Raw genomic sequence first — 11924 nt, forward strand, 5'->3', positions numbered from 1 at the left:
ACAGCTGACTGCCACAGACAGGATATGGGATGGATGGACCTCTGGTCCTGACCAGCTAAAACCATTCCTCTGTTTCCGCACTAATAGATGAACTGGGACCGAATATCACATTCGGCACTAATGTTTCTGCATTCACCCGCAGCACTTCTATCAAGCACTCTCCAAGTGGCTTCTGCCACGCCATCTGGACATCACGTAGCACCTGAATCACATTAAGCTTTTCAGCAGGTAAAAACCCTTGACAGTGTACGGCAGGCAGCCCCGCTCTAAGTACCCATCACGGACATTGCTTTCACAGCAATTGCTGCAGCCTGTTTAGATTAAATGCTTCAGACCAGCAACTGCAGAAGGGCAAGGATGGAAAAGGAAGTCTTTGTTTTGTTTGGGCTCTTATATTCCTGCTGATTGGTTGTTTGGGGCTTGTTTGTTTTTTTTGGCAGATTATTTAAAGGACAATATAAGGCTAGGCAGCTGAATGCATGGAGAAGGTCAGCCAATTTCTCAGGCTACTGGCTTTTTCCAGCTGTTCAAGACAAGAAAAAGGATCCTTTTTCTATCTAGGCAGGGCTGGATCTCCTGGTTGCTTTCCACAATGTAAAGTAGACTTCTTTGATATAAAGCAAGGGATTAGGGAGATTAGAGGATGCTGGGGTGGTGGTGCCACACAGGATACCAGCAAGACCCCTCTCTTTATTGGTCAACCACTCTTTTCAGAGCCTTTCCCAGTGTCCTATATCCTGACTACTGTCCATTAGAGTACTGAAACAGCTGTGCTGTTCAGCTCTGGATCTGGGATCAATATGAACCTAGAGCCTCCCTTCAGCATCTGAATTCCCAACTTCACGTTATTATAGCGGAGGTCTGGGCCACAGCAGTGGAAAACTCCTTGTGAGACATGGGCTGTGTCAGACTGTCCCCTGCGGCCCTACTCTGGAGGTACCTTGCACAGGTTGCCCAGTTCTACCAGTATGTGGCCAGGTATATGAGAACAAATGCACCTGGTCACCATGAAAAGGGGATGGTGAAGGACAGCAACCTTTTTGCACATCAGATAGGGAGGACAGAGTTGGCCTCAGAGGAAAAAGACACCTCCAGTTCAGCTGGGTCTCCCAGAGATTTCCCTGGGAATCCTGTTGTCTGGAAGTAGGGCAGCTTAGCCTGGAAAGGGTTTCATCAAGCAACCTGATATGAAGGAGGAGAAGAGAGGAAGGGAAGTGAGAGGGAAGGAATGAGGGGAAGAATGGAAAAAAAAGGAAAGAAGGAAAGAAAGAAAAAAAGAAAAAAAAGAAAGAAGAAAAAAAGGAAGAAAGAGAAAGAAAAGAAGGGAAAGAAGAAAAGAAAAAGAGAAAGAAAAAGGAAAGAAAAAAAAAAGAAAAAAAAAAAAATTAAAAGGAAATGGAAAAGGAAAAAACTAAGAGAAATGAAAGAGAAAAGAGCAAGTATACATTTCTGATGACAGCTGCACAATGCCTTATTCTGGCAGATCTCTCAATTAAAATCACGCCCCCTAATTTAAGGGGAAAATAAACACAGGCCTTATGTTATGTGCTTTGCTTTCAAAAGGAATCAGCCTGAGAGAGGCAGCAGGGCCCAGAGCTGGGAGGTTGTAAGGGGGAGGCAGGTCCTGCTGCCCCAGCTGCTGTCCCTGATGCTGAGCTGCAGTGGGGCAGCAGTTCAGGGGCTGGGGTGAAGAGCCCCCCCTGCAGTGGCTCTGAGGATGGGGGATGGCTGCCTCAGGTAGGTCTGGGGCAGACAGCTCAGTGCAGTGACCTGCTCCTTTTCAGCGTGGTTTGTACTCAGCCAGAGGCCACAAGGGAGAGGTTGGACAGTCTCTGCCTGACACTGTCCCTTAGGGTGAAGATTTAGGAAGTTCAAGGCAGAACCATGTATTTTCATGTTTTTCTTCTCCCACACTTCCAACTACAAATGAGGACACTTCTTTGCACATAGCTATTCTAAAACTACTGGAGAACAACATGAGTGGCTGTTTTTGAGCAAGCGGCCGAGTGCCATTCACATGGAATACACAGTTAATTCCATGCTCTGGCTCTACTGTAGTGCTCCTGCACTCTCCAGGATGGGAAAGAGAGTCCTCCCATAACTGCATGATGGCTACTTCTCTACCTGGGAATAGCAAAACTTTCTGCAAAACCCCTGTTCAGCCTACTGCTGTGTCTTTTTTTCCTCTTCTCACTGTATCATGATGAATAAAGAATCACACCCACCTTTGGATAAAAACAGCTGCAATTAAATGAGTTAACACACAGCAATTGAGTTCCCACTGTGTCTCCCTGTTTTTCTGATGGATTATTTATAGAACAGTAGACACTCTCTGTGCCATGTAGGAAGCAGATAACATGGCACAGGCAAAACACTCTGGTTATTCCTGGGCTCTTGCAGACCTCACCAAGCCCAGGTCACCTGCACGTGGTACCTGCTGCTGTATTGGGATGGAAGAAATGAAAAACCAACAGCACAGGGCTGCAAAAGGGTTGAGGAATTGTCAAAGGGTCACTTGCCCAGGCTGGACATCCAAAATGCTCATTTTCTGCACAGAAGGAATCTGCCAAAGGTTTCAGGGAGAAGCAAAGGAAGAATTTAAAGACTGTAACAAAAGGAAAAAAGTGGAAACTCTTCAGCATAAGCTATCATGGATTTGGGCTGGTTGTAGAGGTTCAAGATCAAAGCAGTAGCAACCAGAAGGGCAAACCAGAAGCAGCACACTAGATAAGAAGAGATGAAAGCCAAAGCAAGCTTGGGACAGGAGGCTGACAGTGGTAAATGAGGAACTGGGGCTGGATTAAATAGGTAGTGCTTGATGTGTTGTCTAGTTCCTTTTTAGCTTCATTGGTTTCTGCAGAACTGAAGCTTTGAGGGTTGGGGGTGGGATGGGAAATAAAAAATACTTCTTGCATTTTTGTCCTTGCCAAGAAAAGCTTCTGTGTGAGTAATCTCTGTGCTGCCTGTGGAAGAGCCTGTGCAAGGAGCTGGGACAAGAAGTTCTTTTACACCTCCTGGGCATAAAAACTGCTCAGAGGTTCAGTGAACCCCACACTGGGCTGTGGCATAGGCTGCCCAAAGTCACCCTGGTGGATACAGCTTTTCTACATGTTTGGGGGCCCAGATGATGCACAGTGCTTCCTTATAACTCGGGCCAGATGTGGATTGGGCCCTTGGACAAAAAGGGGAACTTTTTAAGCTGATGGGGGTATCTTGTTAATTTGGTATACTTTTAATATAAGCATTCCTATTTCTGGCCTGAAAGGCAACCCAAGCACGTGCATTAGCAGAGCCCATCATGGCCTCTTGACGAGGAATCAATTATTCAGTCATGTATCAGGACTGGGTGGATCCTCTCACTTCTGCAGCTCCTCCAAGCCAGCTCCTCTGGGTGAGCAGGTGAGGATGGTTTCTTCCCACAGGTGTCTTCTGCGAGCTGGGATTGCATCTCTCCTTTGAGACAGCTCAGCTAGGCCTTCAGCTGAGAGGAGGAAGAAGAATAGAGTGAAGAAGAGCAAGAAGGACATCTCAGGAGAGGCTGTGGAGCTGGAGCAGGAGTTGTGGCATGGAGCAGTGAGCAAATCCTGGACTGACTGGGCAGGACTGACTGGGGTGGAGGGAGGGACTTTTCTGAGCAGTGGGACCTGAAAGGAAAGGAACAAGCGATAATAACAGGCTAATGCTTGCTTCTGGGGAATTTCTGCAGCCCAGCAGTGTGGTGTGGAGGGAGAACAGGGATTGCTCTGAGTTACTCTGCCTAAAATGCATTTGAGGGCTGGCTGGGACCTGCATGAGCAAGTTGGGGGTGGAATCAGGTTGGAAAATGACATCTAAATGATTCTGTAGTTTGAGAGGTTCAGCTTGGGGTGGAGAGAGGAGAGATGTGACCTGTGAATTTTAGTTTCCCCCCTCTCCTGCTTCCTATATCTGAAAGGATAACCACTGTGTCCTTCCCAGCCTCTTCTCTCTGTCCTTGCTGGGGCTCCGGGGTATCCCCACCCACTACTTGGGGTGAAAAGCAGGAAGGTCACGTTCCTGCTCGGTGATGAGGCCATGCCCGTGCCAAGGTCACCCAAGATTTGCGGGCTGCACTTATAAGAGCAGAGAACACCCAAATTTCCCTCCGCTCATCTCCAGCTGCCATCTGCTGGTAACTGCGTCTGCAGAGCCGGGAGCCGGCACATCACTGCTGGGCACCGTCCCGGGATGATGCCAGTCTGGGTGGGCATCCCTGGGGACCAGGACTAACTTGCCACACCAGCTGGGGCAAAGCAGGGCACACGAGGTGGCAAAGAGCCGTCTGAGCTAAAGGGGCCTCGCCTCAAGGTCTGCAGGGGTGAATCAATCCTGTTCTAGCAGAGCACTGAAGGACAAGAAGGGTTTAAGTGCTGCAGTAAACTTGATGATTTATTGGAGACTAATTTTTTTTTCTGGAGAGATATTAACCTTCCTTATTAAACCTTGGGCACGGAAAGGCAAGTTAGCAAAAAGTGAAAGAGGTTTTTAGAGCTTGTGTCTTTGACTAGTGGGGTTTGGGAGGTTTTTGTTTGTTTGTTTGTTTTAATTGAATTGAGCAACTTCAGAGCTGTTCTGCTGCATATTTGCCAAAAAAAAGATACGAGTCAAACAGCTCCCATGAATGCTGACTGTCCCTCACAGTGTGAGCTGTAGGTTCATAGTGCTGTTTGCACCCCTGGCTGGGCTGGAAACCCCTCTCTTCTCCTGCCCACCCTGCACTGCCACTGCTCCTCTTCCCTCAGACATTGTCAGGTCTGTCATGTAACACAGTGGCCAGGCCTGTTGTGTGACCTGCCAGCAGTGATCTGCCCTTCTGCAGACACCCCAACACGTCACCCTTTCTGCTCTGGGTTATAGCACAAGGCCAGTAGGTGTGTACATGGCCCTGTTACGCCATTCCTGCCTTCCCTGCATGCAGGACTCTTGTAAGTGGGAGGAGAAAAGCCACAAATACTGCCAGGAGTGATCTGACGAATTTGTTTCCTGGACTTGGAAGGGGGATTTCCTGGGGTGATCACAGGGAGGAGGTGATGAGGGTCTCTTGGTCCTTCTGAGCATCACGTCCCAGTGGGTGCATTGGTTAACACTGACTAAATTTGGTAAAGAACTAATAGCTTTGAATATGAAGTCTTTACAAGATTTATAAAGATAAATGATGGATCAGAAGAGAAAGATCTATCAGTCCCACCACAAAGAAAAATTGAAGTATGATGTTAACCCCCACAGTCAGTAGGGAATCTACAGCAGCAGCGTACTCTGACCCTCAGAATGGATGTGTGAGACCTCATACCTCCTCTGACACCACAGCCTCCTACACCAGATGTACATCTAAAAAAAAAAAAAAAAAAGCTGTTTTCATCAGTTTAATTGCTCTCTGAAGAGCTTTTTTCTGGGGGCCTTCTTGGAAACCCGTCCTTGGAGCTGCAGCTTGGAAGGCTGCACATTTCAGAGCAGAGGCTGTGCCAGGAGAGTGTGGGAGTGTAAGATGGAGAGGGGCCTCAGCTGAGCACCAGCATTGGCAATTCTCCTGTGAAACTGGTGAGGTTTATTGTTTTCCCTAAAGTCCCAGTTTCTGGAGTCATGGGACTGCAGTAAACTTCCCAAATTTAATGCAAATATGAGACTTGCTTTTAGAATTCATTATGGTGGAGAAGAGTATAAAAATGCACCCACTGGGAACAGAACCAGAAAGAGCAAAAGACTTCTCTGCTGAAAAAAAAAGAAGTCCTCGTGATATCTAAGCCAATATCATTCAATTTTGGCCCCCAACTCAAGAATTTTTAAGGCTTGGAACTGGCAGTAACAAAGCTTCGCTGATGCTTTGGCAAAGAACAGGGGCATAATTTCTTGTGTCCTGGCCAGTGTCCCAAACTGGATGATTCCCCTTCCATACACTCAAAGCCCTCCCTGGAAATCCAGCTCCACATGGGGGAGTCTTTATCTCATTTTGTCCTCAGCTTCTCCAGGGCATCACGAAACATCAGCATCCTCCCCACGCTGTGTCTCATCACACTGTGTGAGTTGATGGTAGTAGTTCATCAAGCCTGATGTATTCCTCAGAATATGAGCTGCTCAACTACAGTATAGGAATGATATAAGTCATTGTTATTATTGTTATTATTATCACAGTGAAGATTAGCATTGGGATGTTGCTGGAGAATGTCATAGTCTTTCTATCTCTTTATGATTTTTTTTTTTTTTTGGTAGTGCAGCTAGGTTTGAAACTGGGCTGAAGAGGCTTTTTATTTTAGTTTTGTTTTAAGAAATCTCAGCCCTGGAGGGAGCTGTCATTTTGGGATGCTGATTACTTGTGCAAGTTGACAGGGAGCAAGGCGCCTCTCTGCGTAGTGATCCCAAGTCCTTTTGCCTAATCAAGCCAACACTGCAGGCTGTGGTGGAGGATGTGTAACCCTATCTCACTGCCTGACAACTCCTTCAGTTTCAGACTTTGTTTCCTCATCCCCACAAACTGTAGCAAGCCATTAAGTTTGATTTTATTATTTTTTCCTGCTTCCTCCCACCCCCCTTCTCCCTCTTTCTTTCAGCAACCATTTTGTCTCAGCCTTCCTTTCTGGTTCTTTTCCTTAGGGACAGTAACTCTGAAGAGTGTACTCACTTCATATATGTCCTTGACCTTCAGAGTTTTTTGACACCCATTTTATCAACTAGTCAAGAAAATTCACCATCAATTCAAAATTCTCTTTTCTACAAAAAAAAGTATCTTATCTGTCCTATTTGCTTTGAAATGTGTTTCAGTTAGAAATGGATCAACAGCTTTATAGCAAGCTCTTGCTGAGGCTAAAGAGAGACCGTGACACAGTGACTACAGGAAAATGACAGTGAAATAGAGTTGTCTTTCACTGAGCCTGGATGTGAAAAGACCACTTACTAGAGCAAGAGTAGCTGCTGCCCCAGACACTCAAGGTTGCATTAAAGGGAGGGTCAGCAGCTGAACTGTGCTGGCAGAGACGCTTTCCTTGGAGCCTTGATGCAGACATGGGAAACAGACACTGAGTGAGGGAGCTGAAGGTGAGGAGGGAAGAAGGAGAACAGAAGATCATGGGGGAAACCTTGTAACTTAATGAAAGCTCTGTAGAGCTCTGGGACAAAGTTCCAGCTGGGAAGAATCCTTTCCTTCATTCCTTCTATTGGACTTTATTACAAGCGGTTTGTACCAGACCTCACCTCCTGGCGAGGGCAACTTCCAAACCCCCAAACACTGACTGATCTGTCACGAGGGAGAATGCCCTTGTCTGCCTCCTAACTCTAAAATTGATGATCTAAGTCTTACTTGCTGTTTTTCTCTGACAGACATGAAGGAGAAGGATTTTTTTAAACAGTCACCAAGCGGAGATGGATCAGGCTGCTGATACCTGTCTGAATTCAGAGTTCCAGAACATCCAGGCTGTTGACATCTGTGTTTAGTCTTGGGGCATTTTCTTTGAAAATTTTCACATAGTGAAAATGTAAATGCTTTGAATCACTTTTTAGTTGTGTTTAGGGAGTGCTTTTTCAGTTTTCACAAAGCATGGGTCAGAATCATTCAACAAGGACTGTTTTTTCCCCACTGCTTGATTTGTGAAAGGACTTTGCAAGGTCGTACTGGGAAACAAGACAGGCATTCTATTCCTTGTCCTGCAGGAACTTTCCAGGTGATCATGCACCACCTCCAGTTTTACCAGTCTTGGTCTAAGTTCCATGTGATTCTCAGACAGTGGATTGTATCAAGGGAATCTGGTTGTTCCTGTACTACCTACAAAACGTGTGTTTTGCAGGGTCTGTGAAGCATTACCATGCCTGCTTTGCTTTGGCATCACTGTCCCAGGTAGTGCCTCCCCCTGCCCTCCCCCACAGCTGGCTGTCATCTTCAGAGGGACTCAGAGAGGATCAACAAAGTGGACACGTTATTACTGCAACTCCTCCATCTCTTCTGCTTTGTTGATTTGTTATTGCTGAACCTCCATCTCACTGGTGGCAGCTAATGGTCACAGCCCACAACACCTTTATTGTGGAGCATCACCAGGAATATGCTAATTTACAGCTCAGATCGTAGGGCTTATGTGGCCTTTACTTCCTTGCTGTTTCTCAGACTCACTTCATTTGTACTCCAAACCCGAGACATCTTTCCAGAAAAGCAATACCCAGAGTCCTAATACAGACTAAGACTACATCTCTTCGTGTCTTAAATTCGTTAAAAATGCTCTTATATAAAGATTTCTTTCCAGGGTTTTTACTCAGACTTCTGCGTGGAGCTGGCAAAGACATTATGTAATAGCTAAATCTTCATTAGTTAATCTGTTTGCTTTGTGCCTTCATGACAGTGATGAAAGCTGTAAATAAGTATATTGTCCCATCTTAACAAGGATAGCGTATCCATCAATAAGGACACTTACTCTGCTGAGATCTTTGCAAGGCTGTACAGGGGAGTAAATTAAAGGGAGAACAACATTCTCTCTAAAGTGTCCTTGTTCTGTCACTTAATGTTTTACCCTTGCTAATATTTTTCAAAGTCTGGCTGTTAGTCAAAAAAATCTCTCAGTAGATGTGACATATTTTATCCAGCCTAAGTCTACTTGGTCCTAGAATGGTTTTTCTAGGCAGCCATGGCTGGAAGTGTGACCTGAAACTCCTTCTGACTTCTCACCTTAATTTCCCAGCAGTCAGAGAAGTTTCCCAGTGAGATGTTGGGGATGGAAGGGGCAACCAGAGGAGTTGCTTAGCTGAACAGGGAGGCACAAGCCCTTGTTCGGGGCTGGAAATGAGTTGTCTGGATAAAGGCAGCTGGGATGAGGCTCCACTCTCAGTATGTTCACTTCAGCCAAGAGTGACTGGTTGGTAACACCTCTCTCCTCTCACTAAACTCACTTAACTGTCCTAATTAGGTGAAGCAAAGCTGTGTGGTAACTTGGAACTGTCCTGTGTGTCAAGGCTGTCCTTAGTTTACGTGCAGATGACAGGGTTATTTCACAGTGCTCAGGCAGGAGCTACAGGAGATCTTTGGCAGGGAGTGAGGAGGGGCAAGTGATTCAGTGCCACTTGCTGGGAGAGGTCCATGCTTGCAGCTCCCTGACGAGGGAAAGCCCAAATGAAGCACCTCCCATGTGAGCCCACCTGACTCTGCACCAGCATTGCATGGCTGAAACTGAGCACATGCACCCTGCGTGGGGACCCTCTCCCTGTCCCCAGGAATGGACAGCAGCAGTTTCCAGCCCATGGAGGTGGGAGCTTTCTCCTGGTGTGATGGGCACAAAGCATCCTGACCAGGTGCTGAGATTCCCACTGAAACCAGCACATTCCCTCACTCCTCTGCATGGCATTTTATCACTGCCTCATCACAGGTATCCCTGACTCACCCAGGTTAAACAAACAAACAAAAATAATACAGGGAGTCTTGAAGTCATGGTCTTGCTCCAGGTTTATGGGATGATCCAAGAGTGAAAATCAGAGTGTGGCCTGCAGAGGGAAGAAAAGAGCTGTGGTAGCACCACTGCACTTCCCGGGGGTCTGCTCTGCTTCCTGCTGTTCCTCTGGCACCGGCTCCGAGCTGAATAGCTGCCTTTAAACGTTAAATACATTCAAAGCCCATTCATATCAAACCAAAATTAAACTGCTGGATTTCATTCAGAGTCATTCCCTCTGAGAAAGGGCTGAGAAGAAAATAACAGTTAGCTGAATGCCTCACCCATCCAGCACGCAGGAAACCCCCCCTAAGAGGCAAGGTGAGAAGCGAGGCTGGGCTATCGCCTCACCTCATTGCATCGGTATCTGTGTGTAAGCCAGTTTCTCAATCCATTTAGAAATTCACTAATTGTCATTGGAGCTATTTGCTGACGACTGTGAAGTAGCCTGATAATGAAGAGGAGTCCATTTATTCATTAGCATTTGCGAAAATAATTGCCTGTCACTTCACCGAACATCCTTTGCCCTAAAAACACTTGCTCTTCAGCACCTTTTTGTTTGTTTTTTTTTTGAGCTGCACACTTTGAAACGCCACTTACAATTTCCAATCCCTGAAGGGCTCATTCTCAGCCGCTGTGACAGCAGTGAAGGTTCACACTCCACAAGAGGACACTAACGTCCTGTCACTTCTGCTGCAAGGAGAGGAGAGCGTACTAACAGTGCTGCAGGCTGACTGCAGCTCCCAGGTACTGCTTAAACTGTGGGGTTTACAGGGCTGCTGCCTCTGCAGCCTGCCCCACACCTCTGCCAGGCATCATGGGCAGGGCTGGGAGAAGCTGTGGTGCAGGGCTCGGAGCCAAGAAGACAAGGTAGTCCCAGCCCCACCATCTGAGCTCCAGGGGCTGCCTTCTGCCCCTGATTGCTATACCTGCTCTCAGCCCTCACAAAGACAGCAAAAGACTGCATGAATCCAGGTATGCACCAGGAAGTGAGTCCTGAAGAGAGGAGGAAAGGTTCTTTGGAAGTTACAAGAGTGATGTCTCAGGAGGGGAAGGGGAGAAGAGGGAGATCTCTGTTCCTAAGCTCAGCCCTCTCTGCCAGTTACCCCTTGAATATAGCCAACACTTCTACCAGTGCGTGTTCTTGCCATGGGTGACACCCCACAACAGCTTCGTGCCCTGTGCTCACTGGCTCACCCTCTCCATCGTGCCTGGTACTTCCTCTGCCACCACCACCGCTCCCACCAACACAGGCAACATAAACAAATTGTCCTTTTGCTTTGGGCAACCAAAATGCAGCCTTGCCTACGAGACCAAGGGCTCTGAGCCCTCTGCCTTCCGAGGAAGGTGGGTTTGCCATGAGGTAACCACATTCCAGATGCCTCACCAGGCCCCTGGAGATGAGTGAGAGACAGTGTGTGCCACCCTCTGAATCAACCCTGCTTGCACCTGCTGGGTTTATGCTGCTGTCATATCTCTGACTCCAAGGGCCGCTTGTTTGTCAGCCGTGCTGAATTTTTATTGTTTCCTGGGTATGCGAATTCCCACATCTGTTCCCAGGGCAAGGAGCACCACATCTCCTGGGGGTGGATGGCCACCAGTGTTGACTTAGCAGTGCGTGGAGCGAGAGATAAGCACTGTCCTGCTGCCGGGACCCCGCGGAGCCATGCACCCCGCCCGGGCTCCTGCGGCAGGGCCAGGAGCCAGGGTGAGTCACACAACACTGGAATGCATCATCCCCTTGGATGTGGGCAGGGACTCAGTCACAGCCCCATGGAAAACTCTGAAAGGAGCACACCTCTGCAGCTCATCCCAGGAGCGGGGAGCGGAGCAGCTCCTGCCTGGATAGGATCGAGGAGCTGCGAAGGAAGGACGGCCACAGGTGCACTGAAGGTACCGTCTGCGCTTGAGGTGCAGCCCTTGCAATCCCACCCAGTTGCACCAGCAGTGAGGTTGGCCACTGGGGTTTGGGATCCAGTCAGTGCAGCAACATCCTACCACCACAGCCAGTGCCATACTACTGAGTCCAATGGACTCGTGATAGCTCGCAGCTGTCGGGAATGGATTGTTAGATGCATTTACTGCTCAGGGTGCAAGCTTGCAATGTTTGCAAGGGTTAATTGGTGCTGGTACAGCACCTTGGGAAGGTGGGGTGAAGGGCTGGGTCAGGCAGGTGCTGTGAGTTGGGCTTGCCATGTGGAGGAGGATTCCTGGTTTGGGAAGACAGGAGACACTGGCTGTGTTCACTTCTTGAGCAGGTATTTAATGCACTTCAGGATTAGGCAACTGTCTTTTTCAGGTGCTGTGGTGTTAAGAGGAGAAGTGTGTGGGTGAGTGTAAATCAGCTCTGTGCAGAGAGCTGCCTTTACACCTGGGGATTTAGGCTTCCAGATATTTAATTTCTGGTAACTGTACTTCAGCTTGTTGAAACATTTCAGTCTTGAAAAGCCTCTTGTGGATAATGAGACTATGGGGAGGCACTGCTCCAGGGAGCCTGAGACTGGGGAG

This window comes from Chiroxiphia lanceolata, chromosome 9 (assembly GCF_009829145.1).
Source record: "Chiroxiphia lanceolata isolate bChiLan1 chromosome 9, bChiLan1.pri, whole genome shotgun sequence".
Lineage (NCBI taxonomy): Eukaryota > Metazoa > Chordata > Aves > Passeriformes > Pipridae > Chiroxiphia > Chiroxiphia lanceolata.